Source organism: Pituophis catenifer, unplaced genomic scaffold, assembly GCF_029215685.1.
Source record: "Pituophis catenifer annectens isolate HBS135680 unplaced genomic scaffold, rPitCat1.0.hap2 SCAF_4, whole genome shotgun sequence".
Lineage (NCBI taxonomy): Eukaryota > Metazoa > Chordata > Lepidosauria > Squamata > Colubridae > Pituophis > Pituophis catenifer.
Genome location: NW_027256884.1, coordinates 44,986,669 through 44,999,613, shown reverse-complemented (window position 1 = coordinate 44,999,613; position 12,945 = coordinate 44,986,669). Strand labels below are relative to the sequence as shown.

At 37.3% G+C, this 12,945-nt stretch overlaps 1 protein-coding gene and 1 long non-coding RNA gene across 3 annotated transcripts in view; one reads left to right on the top strand and one right to left on the bottom strand.

Moving 5' to 3' along the window:
- The window catches only part of TBL1X (transducin beta like 1 X-linked), a 167,757-nt gene extending 161,669 nt beyond the window's left edge, over positions 1-6,088 (bottom strand). The window contains exons 1-2 of one of the 2 annotated variants that reach the window (XM_070943470.1): positions 6,002-6,019; positions 4,751-4,786 (exon numbers count right to left, since the gene is read on the bottom strand). The gene's annotated coding sequence lies outside the window, so the exon portion shown is untranslated. Of the gene's footprint in view, positions 1-4,750; positions 4,787-6,001 lie in introns of both variants that reach the window. The other variant, XM_070943469.1, reaches the window with a different exon arrangement.
- On the top strand, positions 6,070-10,954 carry LOC139316642 (uncharacterized). The gene is made up of 3 exons (XR_011600376.1): positions 6,070-6,159; positions 7,318-7,450; positions 10,828-10,954. It is a non-coding gene; the product is annotated as an uncharacterized lncRNA (long non-coding RNA).
- The last annotated feature ends 1,991 nt before the right edge of the window (positions 10,955-12,945 follow it).

Here is a 12,945-nt window from a genome sequence, read left to right as displayed (position 1 = left end):
ACCCTCTGGAATCAGCTGCCCCCAGAGATAAGGAGAATCCAAGACCTCGGTGCCTTCTGCCGTGCCCTTAAAACTTTCTTTTTTCAGCAAGCCGGGCTGGCTTAACATATTTTTTAACATATTTTTTTTAATTTTTAATTGGTTTGTTATCTTAAATTGGGGCCAAATTAATATATATCCTTTTAATTATTTTTAATGTTTGTATGTTTTTATTTAGCTGTAAACCGCCTGAGTCCCTCGGGAGAAGGTGCAGTATATAAATTCCAAATAAAATAAAAATAAAAAAATAAAAAAATGATTAAAGAAAATGGGTACATTTTGTGTAAACTGAGATGTCATATGGTTAGGTGTATACTCCACAGCTGCAAAAGGTAGGACAAGAACCAAAGAAAAATCCATACTCGAAATAAAAAATCTCTTCTTATTGTGAGAGTTAAGCAGTGAAACAGGCTCAGTCTATAGTAGTGGGTACACTATCACTGGAAACTTTCAAAGATCATACCATTTGTCTGAGATGATAGGAGATTCCAACACTGAGCAAGGAGTTGAAGATCTCCAAGGAATCTTTCAAAATTATGATTCTGTGGAATAAAGTGAGGCAGGGTGAAGGTAAGAGAATACTACTCTGAATGTGCTGAATCTCAGACACGAAGTAGAATCATATTTGGTTAGTTTTTGAATAGAAGATCTGCCTGGAAATACTGATTGCTGAAGACTTGAGAGCTAAGTATAGTGGTTTAAGTACACTTTAGTCGCAAACATAGAAGCTCGCTGGGTGACTCTGGGCAAACCCTCTCTCTCCTTCAATTTATTTTACAGAGCTATTGGAGAAAATAGAGGAAGGTATGCTGTATATGCCTTAAGCTCTTAAACTCTTAAATTAAATCCAGGATATAAATCTGATAAATGAATTAGTGAACTAAGCATGTGTTTTACTTTCAGTTAAAATTTATTAGACAGCAATTGCCATGCTAGACTAAAAGGATAACATATACCAAACAGCTTAACCTATATCCCATTCTAAGGTTCCTTTGATACATGAATATTTATATCCTGTCTTTATTATTTTTACTATATTTACTATAATAAATAACTCAAGCTGGCGAACATATCCAACACACCTTCCTATTTTAACCACAACAATTGTAGACAGTAAATTGGCCTGAGAGTGATTGGTATAATAACAGTATATATCAAATATACTGTGTGTGTATATATATATATGTGTGTCTGTGTATACACATATACTGTATATACATATACTGTACACACACACACTCATACACAAACACATACACACTGTATGAATATATTCAAAGAATGCAAATAAAGATGACAGAATTTCGGGAATATGGATTAGTTCAACAAAATAAATGCCTTACAGACAGCAAGGATGGTTTGTTCCAATAGCCATGGAAGACAGTTTTTGCCCCCTTCATATTAAAAATGACTCCTATGTACAGAGCAAAGGAGAAAAATACCTAAGTAAAGAACATTCTGTAGAGCAGGAGTGGGCAACTATAGCCCCTTTACGACCTGTGGACTTCAACTCCCAGAATTCCTGAGACAGCCATGCTCAGGAATTCTAAGAGTTGAAGTCCAAAGGTTTTAAAGGGGCCATAATTACCCATCTCTACTCTAGAGATTGGCCAAAACCTGGGAAGTAGGGAAAAAAATATTTCCCAGATGATTTGCCAATGAAAATTAAACATAGTTTCTCCAGCGACTTTTTACTCAGAAGACTAATTTGAATCACACAAATTTGCTTTAAAAATAGAAGTTGGCCGGTAATGCTTTTTATACAGACTGATAATATTTTTTAGGTCAGGTCAGGGTATCATTGCCAAATTGATTTATTACTGTTCAACTACCACTATTCAACTATAATGTATTATTAAATTTAATCATGTAAGGAAGATGAATAATGAAGGCATCCAAGTACAGAATAAGACTACCGAGATTACATTAGTACTCGATGTAAAAAACCCCAATCATCTCTTTTTTAGTTTAATCATCAAGAAAAACCAAATTGTTAGTCCAAACCCCAAAATTTTATTCCTCTGTTCCATAATATCAGAACCTCAAAAAATGATGTCTACTGACTTTCCATCAATCCACATATGGAACACAGTTAAATGCATTCAGCGAGCTGTCTAAAATAGTTTTATTGTTACTGAAAAGAAGTTTAGATGTTACAAATTAGAGCACAGAATTTTCTCAGAAGCTAACTGGATACTAGGCCAGCTTTCATGTAATATGTCAGGTAAAATCTGTTTTTACTATCTCAATCAGAATGAAGGCAGCCTTAAGAGAGTTCAGTTGTAGAATCTGGATGATTTTGTTTATCATGTATTTTCTTTATCAAATGCTCTTTTTATATATAAACAAATTCTCAGTATTGGCTGTTTAAGGACAAGTGCTCCTAGATTTTTTGTTACTGAAAAAAAGTAGTTCAAGAAAACTGGGAATATTTTCCAACCAATATTTCCAATATTTTCTAAGAGTAATAAATAATGCAATATGAAGAAAAATTGAGATACACAAATTATGCCAGTCATCCTTTCTGTATACCATTAATTGCAACAGTTTGGATCCAGAATGTCGTATTTCCTGGAAGGGCATGTACAAAGCAGAGTTTATTCAAGATGTTCTATCCAGGAGTTAGGGAAACCATTTTTATTTTGTTGGATTCATTTTTAATATGTATACCACATTTTCTTGTTCAACTCAAGGTGACATATATAATCCTCCTATTTCCTCCACAAAAACAACCATTTGAGAAGTTGGACTGAGGTAGAGTGACTTGCCCAATATCAGCCAGTCAGTTTTCATGTCTAAGGGTGGATTAGGACTCTTAATTTCTATAGTATGGTTCTTGTTTTTATTCTGAAGTTCCTGGTGTCATTTTCCATGCTATTAACAGTGTCCCACAATATTCTGGGCACATTCCTTTTTTTAGAGATGAACCCTTGCATCAACACTTCTACTTTTCTCTGCTCCACAACAAGAAAAACTATGCTGCATTGGAAGTCTCCCACAGATTTAAATGTTCTGTTCAAAATGAAACCATGTAACCATATAAGCATTTTATTAAATATTCTACATTCAATTTGCAATTTGATGCATGTTCAATTGGCAATTTGTTGCATGTCTATTACAATATTTGATACTAAATAAATACAAGAATCATATGAATAAAAATGGATCCAAATCCTAAATGAAGTGCAGATAGCCATACTTCTTTTATAAAAATAGCCTTCCTTATTAACATCAGTGTTAAACTGAACAGGTGGCAGTCTAGCTGCCAACACTATGTTCTACCAGTTCCCCTAGAAAGATGCAACAAAGAATGACTGTCTCTTTTAAATAAAACATAAAAGATAGTAATAGTCTTTTTTCCATATTGATAAAGGCATTTCAGATTTTTGTAACAATATTGCATATACATATATTCAGTTACTTTCTGAAAATAGACAAGTAGTTTTGAAGATAGAGCAGTAATTTATTGTTATGGTCAAGTTCATTCTCCAAATTATTTAAATAAATACTATTTTGTATAAAATTACCACAATACTGTACATAGCCAAAAATGATTCAGCACTGTAAATATTCAATTAAGACTTATTTCAATCTTACAGAATCACTCAGCAACTTATCAGAATTACCACTCAGCAAAAAGTATCACACACACCAACACACAGTATAACTTGAGATAATGCATCCAATTCACATACTTGAAATGTTCACTTGAAAACAAATTGACTAGAATGTATTCACTGATTTAATAATAATTTGTGTCACCTAAAAGACTAAAAATGCATAAGATTATACATAGGTTTTCATAGACAACAGTCTATTTACTCAAAATTTTTTTTTGAAAACATTAAACTATAATATACTTAGTTGCTTTTTAATGGAGACAAAAAATCTGTTTTTGTTAGAATACTTCTACTGCTTTGGACATTCTGTGGGAAGTGATTTATATCCTTTAAAGAAGGATATATTTCTCTGAATGAGAGTTATGTTGGAAGTTAAGCAATGTAATTATACTATTTAATTTTAAGTATTTACTTAATACCGTAGTATTTTGAAAAAATTGGAAATTCTTTATCAACTATAAACTGTTCGCAGCAACATGTCAGCTCCTTATTCATACAACTTCAAAGTCAAAATGAATTAATGTATTGCTTCTTAAAGATATTAGTCTATGTAAACAGTATGATGATAGTTTGACTAGATGAAGTTTGATCAGTCATCCACATCAAGGAGTAGCAGTGACCCAAAATAATCTGCAAGCAGCTGAGCCTAGAAAGCCATTGGGAATCGCCAAACATGTAAACAAACCTGAAGTAGACTTGCTGTTTTGGAAAAAGTAACAAAATAAGCAAACTCTAATTATATTCCTGGACTTCATAAACATTCTTTCTGAATCAGGCCTCATACCATGTGGGTTGACAAAAAGTTGAAATTATAAATCAATTTTGAAAAATGTGACACTACATTATTTACATCTGGCCTAAAAAAGAAGTACATCTACCTTGCACAGAGATATAGGAAGAAAGGTTTATTGCATTAACTTTGTCTTTACTCTGTGAAAAGGTCTTGTTTAAAATCAACTAATAAGTAATCAAAGAAAAAAGCTACCATACTGAATCCACTACAGAAAGAGCTCTGACAAGCTGTTACTTCTATTATCTCTTTGGGGAGAAACTATCATGAAAAGTATTGAACTAAAACTTCCATACTGGACCTTTCTCTTCAGACAGTATTTCATTTCATAAGCCATCTGAAATAAAAAAAAACCCTTTTTTATAAAGCTTATTTACAATTAATGCCAATATACCCCGCAAATGCAGTTTCTAGATCACACATGTGCACACGTTAAACTATTTAAGGGCTACCTCATGCAGCTTTAGAGCTATAAGCTCAAGAAAAGCTTGGCAGAAAGTGGAGGATAGGTGATTCTTTTTGTTTCTATGAGTCACCCGCCATGTCAATAAGTAGGCCAAGGGTTCATAGAGGAAAGAATAACGTGTGCTCCCCCCTACCCAACCTAAATGAAAATAGGCTGACTACTGGGACAAAACAAAACTTGGGAGGGGGAAACGGAAGAGAAAGAAGACAAAGCCAACGTGCGGAAGTCATTTGCAGGAGTGAACCAATGAGGTCCCCATAAAGAGGGCTCTCCGTCTTTCTGAACTTTCAGCATGCAACAGGTCTTAAGGCTGCAGTCTGAAAAGCAGCCGAGCGCTTTTCTAAAACGTTGTCCTTCACTAGGCAGCCCCCAAGGGCTTATGGGCCACACCACCCCGGGAAAACTTCAGGAACGGCCTCAGCGACAGGCTTGATTCAGGGGCTCCCTTCCCCCATGCTGGGGTTACACAACCGCGACACCATTTTCCGCGCTCACGTCCCCACCCCCACCGCTTATTTCAGTTTAAAAGGCACCCTCCTCCCCCCGGGTCCAAGTTCAGCAGCCCCCTTGGCCGCAGTCCTCCTCCCTCAGCCTTAGCCAAGGCAAACGGCCAAAAAAGCACGGAAGCTCCCTTCCCCCCACTCTGCAGCGATACTGTTTAAACCAGACGAAACGAAATAAATATCAACCCGAGGTCCCTGCGATCGAATGAGGGGACCGGGAGGCCAATCGGCACCCCCGCCCAGGGTGTGCGTTCAACGCAAGGCCCGGAGAGTTGTTCCGGCCCATTTCAAAGCCTGGGGGGGAGAGGGGTTGCCACAAGGAAACGCAGCCCATCCTGCTGGGAAAGTAGGGGGAGCGGGGGAGTCCGAGGGCCAACCCAGCTCGAAGGCCACCGAAACGTGAGGCGCAAACGTCCACCCATATAAACAATAGTCAACCGCCCATCCATTACGGCCGGGGAAACAGAAGGAAGTTGAAATCGCGCTGGAAAACATGGCCCTCCCGAGGCGTTCTCGGCGCTGCCGACCCTCGTTTGTCAATTTCTCTTAGGGAGTCCCCAAAAGGCCGGCCGGAAAAACTCACCTCCCTCCGCGTGTAGAAAGGCCCGGCTCGCCCTCCAGGAAGCCCCCGAGGAAAGTCAACTTCTGCCAAAGCCCCGAGTAAGCCAAGTTCCTTTCACAGGCAGCCCATGGTGGAACTCTTCTTTCCAACCCTGAGGTCCCGAGATCGTGAAGCAGATGGTAAATCTCGAGCAGCCCTCGTAGCTCTTCTCTCCCCCCCTCCCTTCCTCCTCCTTCTCTACCTCCACCACTACCACCACATCCACTCCGGTGGCGGAGGGGATCAAAAGGAAGTCCGAGAGAGTGGCGGGCAGGAAAACGGAAAGTTTCGGGGTGCAGAATGGCGGTCAGGTGGTGGTGGTGGTGCTGCTGCTGCTGCTGCTCATGCTCATGACTTCGTGAGCAAGTTAATGTGCTCGGAGAGCGAAGTGCATGTGGAAGTCCAGGGCCAGCCTCTCCCTGCTGCAACTCTCTACCAGAGAACGAAGCAGCAGGCAAAGGCTGGCAGAACCCGGCTGACTAAGTGGTCTCCGGAGCTGCTGGTGGAAATCAGCATATTGATCTTCAAGGAGGAAACCCGGAGAGAGGAGATGCGGTGGGTTTATCAGCAGTTCTGCCTTAATGATTTGCAACCAACAAAAACATCAACACCTACCCCGACCGTCAAATGAATTTCTCTTCCAATTGCAGTGTCCTGAAATAACTCCTTAGTCACTTTTAGGGGTAATTGAAATGTTTTGTTCCACAAAAAGGAATTCTTGCCCACCTCACCAGCTTTCTACTGTTCAAATTAATTCTTTGTCCTGTGGAGTAAAAAAGAAAGAAAGAAAAGAAATTCGATCAAAGGGTAGTAAAATCTATGTTTACACAATCTCCTATGGACCAGTGTTACTTATCAATCTTATTTTCACTCTCCTTTTAATAAGAGAATAATGTAATACACTATTGGATAATGTGTAAAACATTAAGACTGCTTTTTTAAGCAGCTAAATTTTGATAAAGAATCTGATACTTTTATTTACATCCTGTTTCTAAAAGTCAAGAAGTAATTTTGTGTCAAATAAAATGTAACCTACTAGGACATCAGAATACAATGCTTTTGCAAATTCAGTATTTTATATTTGGAAATTCAGTTAAAAAAAGGGGGGGGACAACCCATAATATTTATATACTTTATGAAAACCAGTGCTGCCATGATATAATTATAATGTATTTAAATGTAGACTTACGCTATCTCCATAACTGTTATTCAGCGGAATAGGTATTATTACACTTAGCCCTGACATAGATAGATGTTTTTTGTCTTGAATTAATCCTCCTTTTCTTATTTTTCTCTAGGCTGGCAGAGCTTTCTGAATTACAACAGTCATTTTACAGAAAAAGAAAAAGGAAGCTGTGCAAAAAGCAGTGCAAATACATGATGCAACATTACCCTGGTTACATGTGCCTCCCATCCCCCAATCTCTTACTGGTGAGAGTGCTGTGTTTTTTCTGCCTGCAGGGTCACATTGTGGCGGATTGGTTCTCCTTTCGCCTTGCTCAGTCATTCAGATTTGGAAAGTAAATAACAAGCTGACATCATTACTGCTCTCTGCATTACTGTGACACATTCCTGTGCTACCAAGCACACTCTATTAGCTGCGCAGAAAGAAAAGAGTGGCTTGATCAGTTTGTGCATACAATTTATGCTTAAATAAATGTGTGTGGTGAAAAGACACAGAAATGTATGGAATACTAAATTCAAAAATTAAAAAAGCATATGCTATCATGTATATAAAATCTTGGAAGCAAATTTCACTGAAATTTCACTAAATTATAAATATATGTGTACAACCATATATATAAGTGATTATTTTTATTCAGCAAGCACTAGCCTTGTTTACTTGGAAGTTTATGGAACATATTAAAGTTTGCTTCCAAATAAATAAACATTACCTTATAAGTTTAATTTCATACAAGTTAGGAAAATATGTCAATATTAACATGTCCCTTTGGCCTGATTAATTAATACTGAAGCCTTTTATATTAAATAGTCTCTGATTGCAGCTATATTAGTTAATAGGATCACCCAATTGTGCTGATGTATTGGTAAGCAACCTGGTGCTCATAAATTTTGGATTGCAGCTCCTATATTCAGTTGTTACTAGTCATGCTGCCTTGGGTAGATAGGCATTAAAATTCAAAACAGAGAAAGTTTTGACATTAGAAAATATTATATAATACTTTGCTTGTCAGAAGCTGACTGGGAAGGTTATAAATGATGATCCCATGATGCTGGGAAAGTACAATTGTCATAAACACATGCCAACTGCCAAGTGCTTGAAATTTGATCACATGACATGGAGATGCTGCAACAGTGATAAGTGGGAAAACCAATTGTAAGTCACTTTTTTCAGTGCTGTTGTAACTTCAAATGGTCACTAAATAAATGGTTGCAAGTCGAAGACTACCTGTACTGTTCTGAAGTATAAAGACTCTGAAGTCCTAATCAATGCACTGAAGTGTCCCAGTAGTGGGTTTCAATTTAGTTTGCTACCATTTTGCTCATGCAGGCGCAACGCTTCTGCGCATGCTCAGAAGCATCTGGGTGGTTGGGTAGAGCTGCCGTCGCTGCTACTGTAGCAACCCACCACTGAAGTGTCCTTTGTATAAGGCCAATATAGTTTGCAACTCTTATAGAATAAGAGATATAAGTAAATATATATTTGTACATTCACCAAAGCAACTTTGGTAGACCAACTGTGTGATACAGTTGTCTTGCTATATATCTATGTATTTTTTTTTCATTTTAAACATTCTACACATGTTACTGGCAACACACAGACTTTCTACTGAGTCACAGTATTTGGTCTATTTATCTCAGTACTATTAACTCTTGTTGGCTGAATTTTAGTTTGGCTTTATATACAAAACCAGCTTACCATGATTTAACAAAATATAGTATTTTATAATATGTGAAATAAAGCATTGACAACATTTCTCCAGAAGTCAGAAAGTACTGGTTCCAGCTCTGCCCTGAAATGGCAGGAAATGAATCTGGGATCTTTTGTATTATAGATATAATACACTATACTGTTCTGATTTATAGACTGATTCTGCATACTAGAAAATAGTGTGGTAGAATTAGACCATTTAGCCCTGGTGATATCAACAGAGTTCAGAAAGGCCTCATCTCCATGGAACTTACTCCACTTGGAATAATAGGTGGAGTAGGCCAATACAATCTTTAAGAAAAATGTTATTTTGTATCATCAAACAATAGTTCTCTTGCTAATGCAGAATAATTTAGGAAGGGGTTTAACTCTTGATGATCCCAGGATAATCCTCCTACAACAGTGTCTCAAAAGTGCTGACCAGTAAGCAGATATAAGAACCAACTTTTTAAACAATGACACAGAGCTCTCTAGGACTAGGTGAAAGGAAAGGATAGAAAAGTGGAAAGAGGAAGTCCCTAGTTTAGAATGTATTTCAGCAATGAATGAACTATAACCAAGTTTCCATATCAAAAAGGACATGGCAGGCACAGTCAATCTGATCAAGAGGCTGTAACAATTTCCTTCTTAGGAAAGAAAGGTTGCCAGTTTAGGGCCTTTTATCATTCTTTTTTAGAAAACAAAATGAAGTTTTAAAAAGAACATGGCAGGGACATATAAAATTAAGCATGTGCATAAGGAAAAGGGATCCCCCCCCCCGTTTCCTAACCCTAGAATCTGGGAACATTCCACAAATCTATATTCAGTAAATAGCTTTTTACACAGACCATAGTTAAACAATAGAAATAGAGATAAGTAGTAGTAAAGGCTGTTGAATATGACAGATTTGAAAAGGGACAGATTAATACAGTGTAAGGTGTAGATACCTATGTGTAACCTTCAATATCTGAGACATATCCCTCAATACTTGTTAATGTGAAACATAGCATTCATGTCTCAAAAACATATACCTTATTATTATTCTGACAGAATATTGATTATAACGGCCTTTGGTCTATCCCATCACAAATCTTATGTTTTAGTAACACTTCACTCTGGAGAATCATGATACCAGTTTGGGACTTTCTCAAATTTTCTGTCTTTTCCATATTTGTTATAGCTCCCCTAGTTTGTATAATATATTAAATAAAAATTGGAGTGAAACCTACGTTAAAGGTAAACATTAGACCTGGATTTATTTAATGAAGAACCTATACTTGTTGGATTATGTTTGGAATCTACGTGGTGTAGAATTCCTGAATATGAGTGATGTTTTTACATAGGCTATCCTTTGTCTATGTTTGATGCATCATCATCAAACACATTAGCTAGTTACAGAGTTGAGGCGGCTTTAATTTGATTATTAAATGCATGAAGAAGCCTATTATTACTGGAATGACAACAATGAGAAAAGATTTCAGAAAGATATAGAATTGATCATTCTCATGGGATTCTTCTGCCTCATATGATTTATATATTCATATTATTTGGAGCTTTGTGAAATTGAGCTATAGTAAGGTTGATTCCATAATGCATTTTAGTGTGTAAACCAACTCAAAGTTGGTCTAGGCTTCTAGAATGATTACTTCAAATAATTGCTTTTGGTCATAGCTTTAATTCCTAATCAGAACCTCCAGAGTAAAAATCTGTGATCATTTTTGACATATGGTTGGCAGCAATATGAGTTATAACATATGTTGTGAACAGTGGAATTTGTGACACCCTCATTATTTAAAGTTAGATCCTTCAAGCCTTAAAAGTGGTTCTTTATATGTTTAACTAGAAACTTGATCTTAGCTATGTGTGCATGATGTCCACACATGCTTTTTAAAAGTGAATTCATTTATCACTGAAAATACGCTTTGTGGTTTTATAGGAAATTATAAGCAGAAAAAAGGATATCACATCTTCAGCTTTGCAGACTGCATGTACAAAAGAGCACCAGAAAACGTGAAGAAATGGCAGCTTGTGAACATATCCTAGTAACAAATTCTAATGACATAACACAGAAGCAGGCTTGAGCTCTGAAGCCAAAGTTGTCAGGAGTCATTTGAAAAAACTGGTATCTGAATAGTGAAATGAATAGGCATAATAAAAAGTCTTTTACCAAGAGAGCTGGCAAGGACACTTGTGGGAATAACTTAATTTCTTATTATTATGCCTAAGCATATGTTTCTAATATATATATATTAGAAGTAAATATACACCTATACTCTTGCCAAACTATAACCGACCTACCACTAATGAATTTTTTTTAAAAAAACAACTTCTTCCATGCAGATGTTTCTATACAAATATCTATAGAAACAAAAAAAATGAAACATGCTGGATACATAAGTACTTCCTTCTTAATGTTTCTTCTATATTAAATATCAGTAGCTGATTAAGATCTAGAAAACCCTGGATTTAAATAGCTGAAAATTACAGAGTCAGAGTAATTTTTGTTGTGATATATTAAATAGAACTCACAATTCTATTATCTTTATATGTAAAAATTATGTCTTATCCAATTGACTCAACATAAAACAGGAAAATTCTGTCAACTTTCCTGCTGTCTATGCATAGCAATAATAACTACTTATTTGTCACCACGTAGCCCGAGTATTCTCAGTGAAAATTAAATTTAACACACACACACATACACACATATATAAAATATACATACTGTTTCTCTTTTAAAATACAGAGTGAGAATCAGAAACCAGACAAATGAACTAAATATAGAAAGTTCCATTTAGATATATGCAAATGGAATCAGACTGGTAGAAGTCTGATTCTCTGACCTTTCCAGTCACCCACAGTATCTCTCTTGGGAAATCCCCTTATCTTTTAACTGTAATCTATCCCATTCATCAGTATCCTACTACATCTTCTCTATCATTCTTTGGGAAAATGGGGTTGCCGTGATAGGATACAATACAACTCAAATAATTAAAAGATTTATTTAGTTAGTTATTAAATTTGTTTGCCCATCTCACAACCAGGTGACTCTGGATAGCTTATAATGTTAGAATAAAAGTATACAAAAATATGTATATAATAAGAATAAAATACTACAAAAATACAAATTATCAGCTATAACTAAAAGATGGGGGGAGAGGGAGTAGGATGAGCTGGAGGATTTATTGAGAGGAGAGGTCTGTTGTTAATCACCTCTAGCGTGACAGTTCCCCATTGGAGCCTCAGGCCAACTGTCAGAGCCAGGTCTTCAAACTTCCGCAGAAGGTCAGAAAGGTGGGAGCAACCTCCCTCTGAGGAGTGTATGTGTAAGATGTTCCAAAGGGCAAGAGCGACAACAGAGAAGGCTCCACTCCTGGATCCCATCAGGCCAAATGTCCTGGCTGATCCAGGAAATTTGATGCATCATGCCTCCTCTGCCAGCACGTGGGGCGGGCCAATCCCATTGGGATGAGACAGTTTCCCAGGGAACCTGGATCCATGCTATGAAGTGCTTTAAAAGTGATAACCAACACCTTGAATTGTACCTGGAAGCCCAACCAGCAGCCGGTGCAGTTCATGGAATGGAGGTGTAATATGGGCCAGTCTGGGAGCCCAAAAGCTACCCACGCCACTGCACTCTGCACCAACTGTAACTTCTGAATGCTTTTCAAGTGTAGCCCCATGTAGAGTGCATTGCAGTCGTCCAAACATGAAAGGACTAGAGCTTGAATGACTAGGTGCAGGAACTCCTGCTCCAGGAAAGACCACAACTGGCGCATAACCTGAAATTTGATAAAAGGTCTTCAAGCAAGAATTGCAAGTCCAGGAGATCCCCCAAGTTGTGGACTGGATCTGTCTGAGGTAGTGCCACCTATTCCAGTCCTAAGGATGTCAAAATCCCGGATCTTGAGATTCCATGTACGCAAAGCCATTCAGTCTTGCCAGGGTTTAGCCAAAACTTCTAGCTTCCCTCCACAAGAGGGCAACAACAGCATCACTTGTTCACTAGGAGTAGAGATATCAGTATGCTGATGATACTCAACTCTATGATACC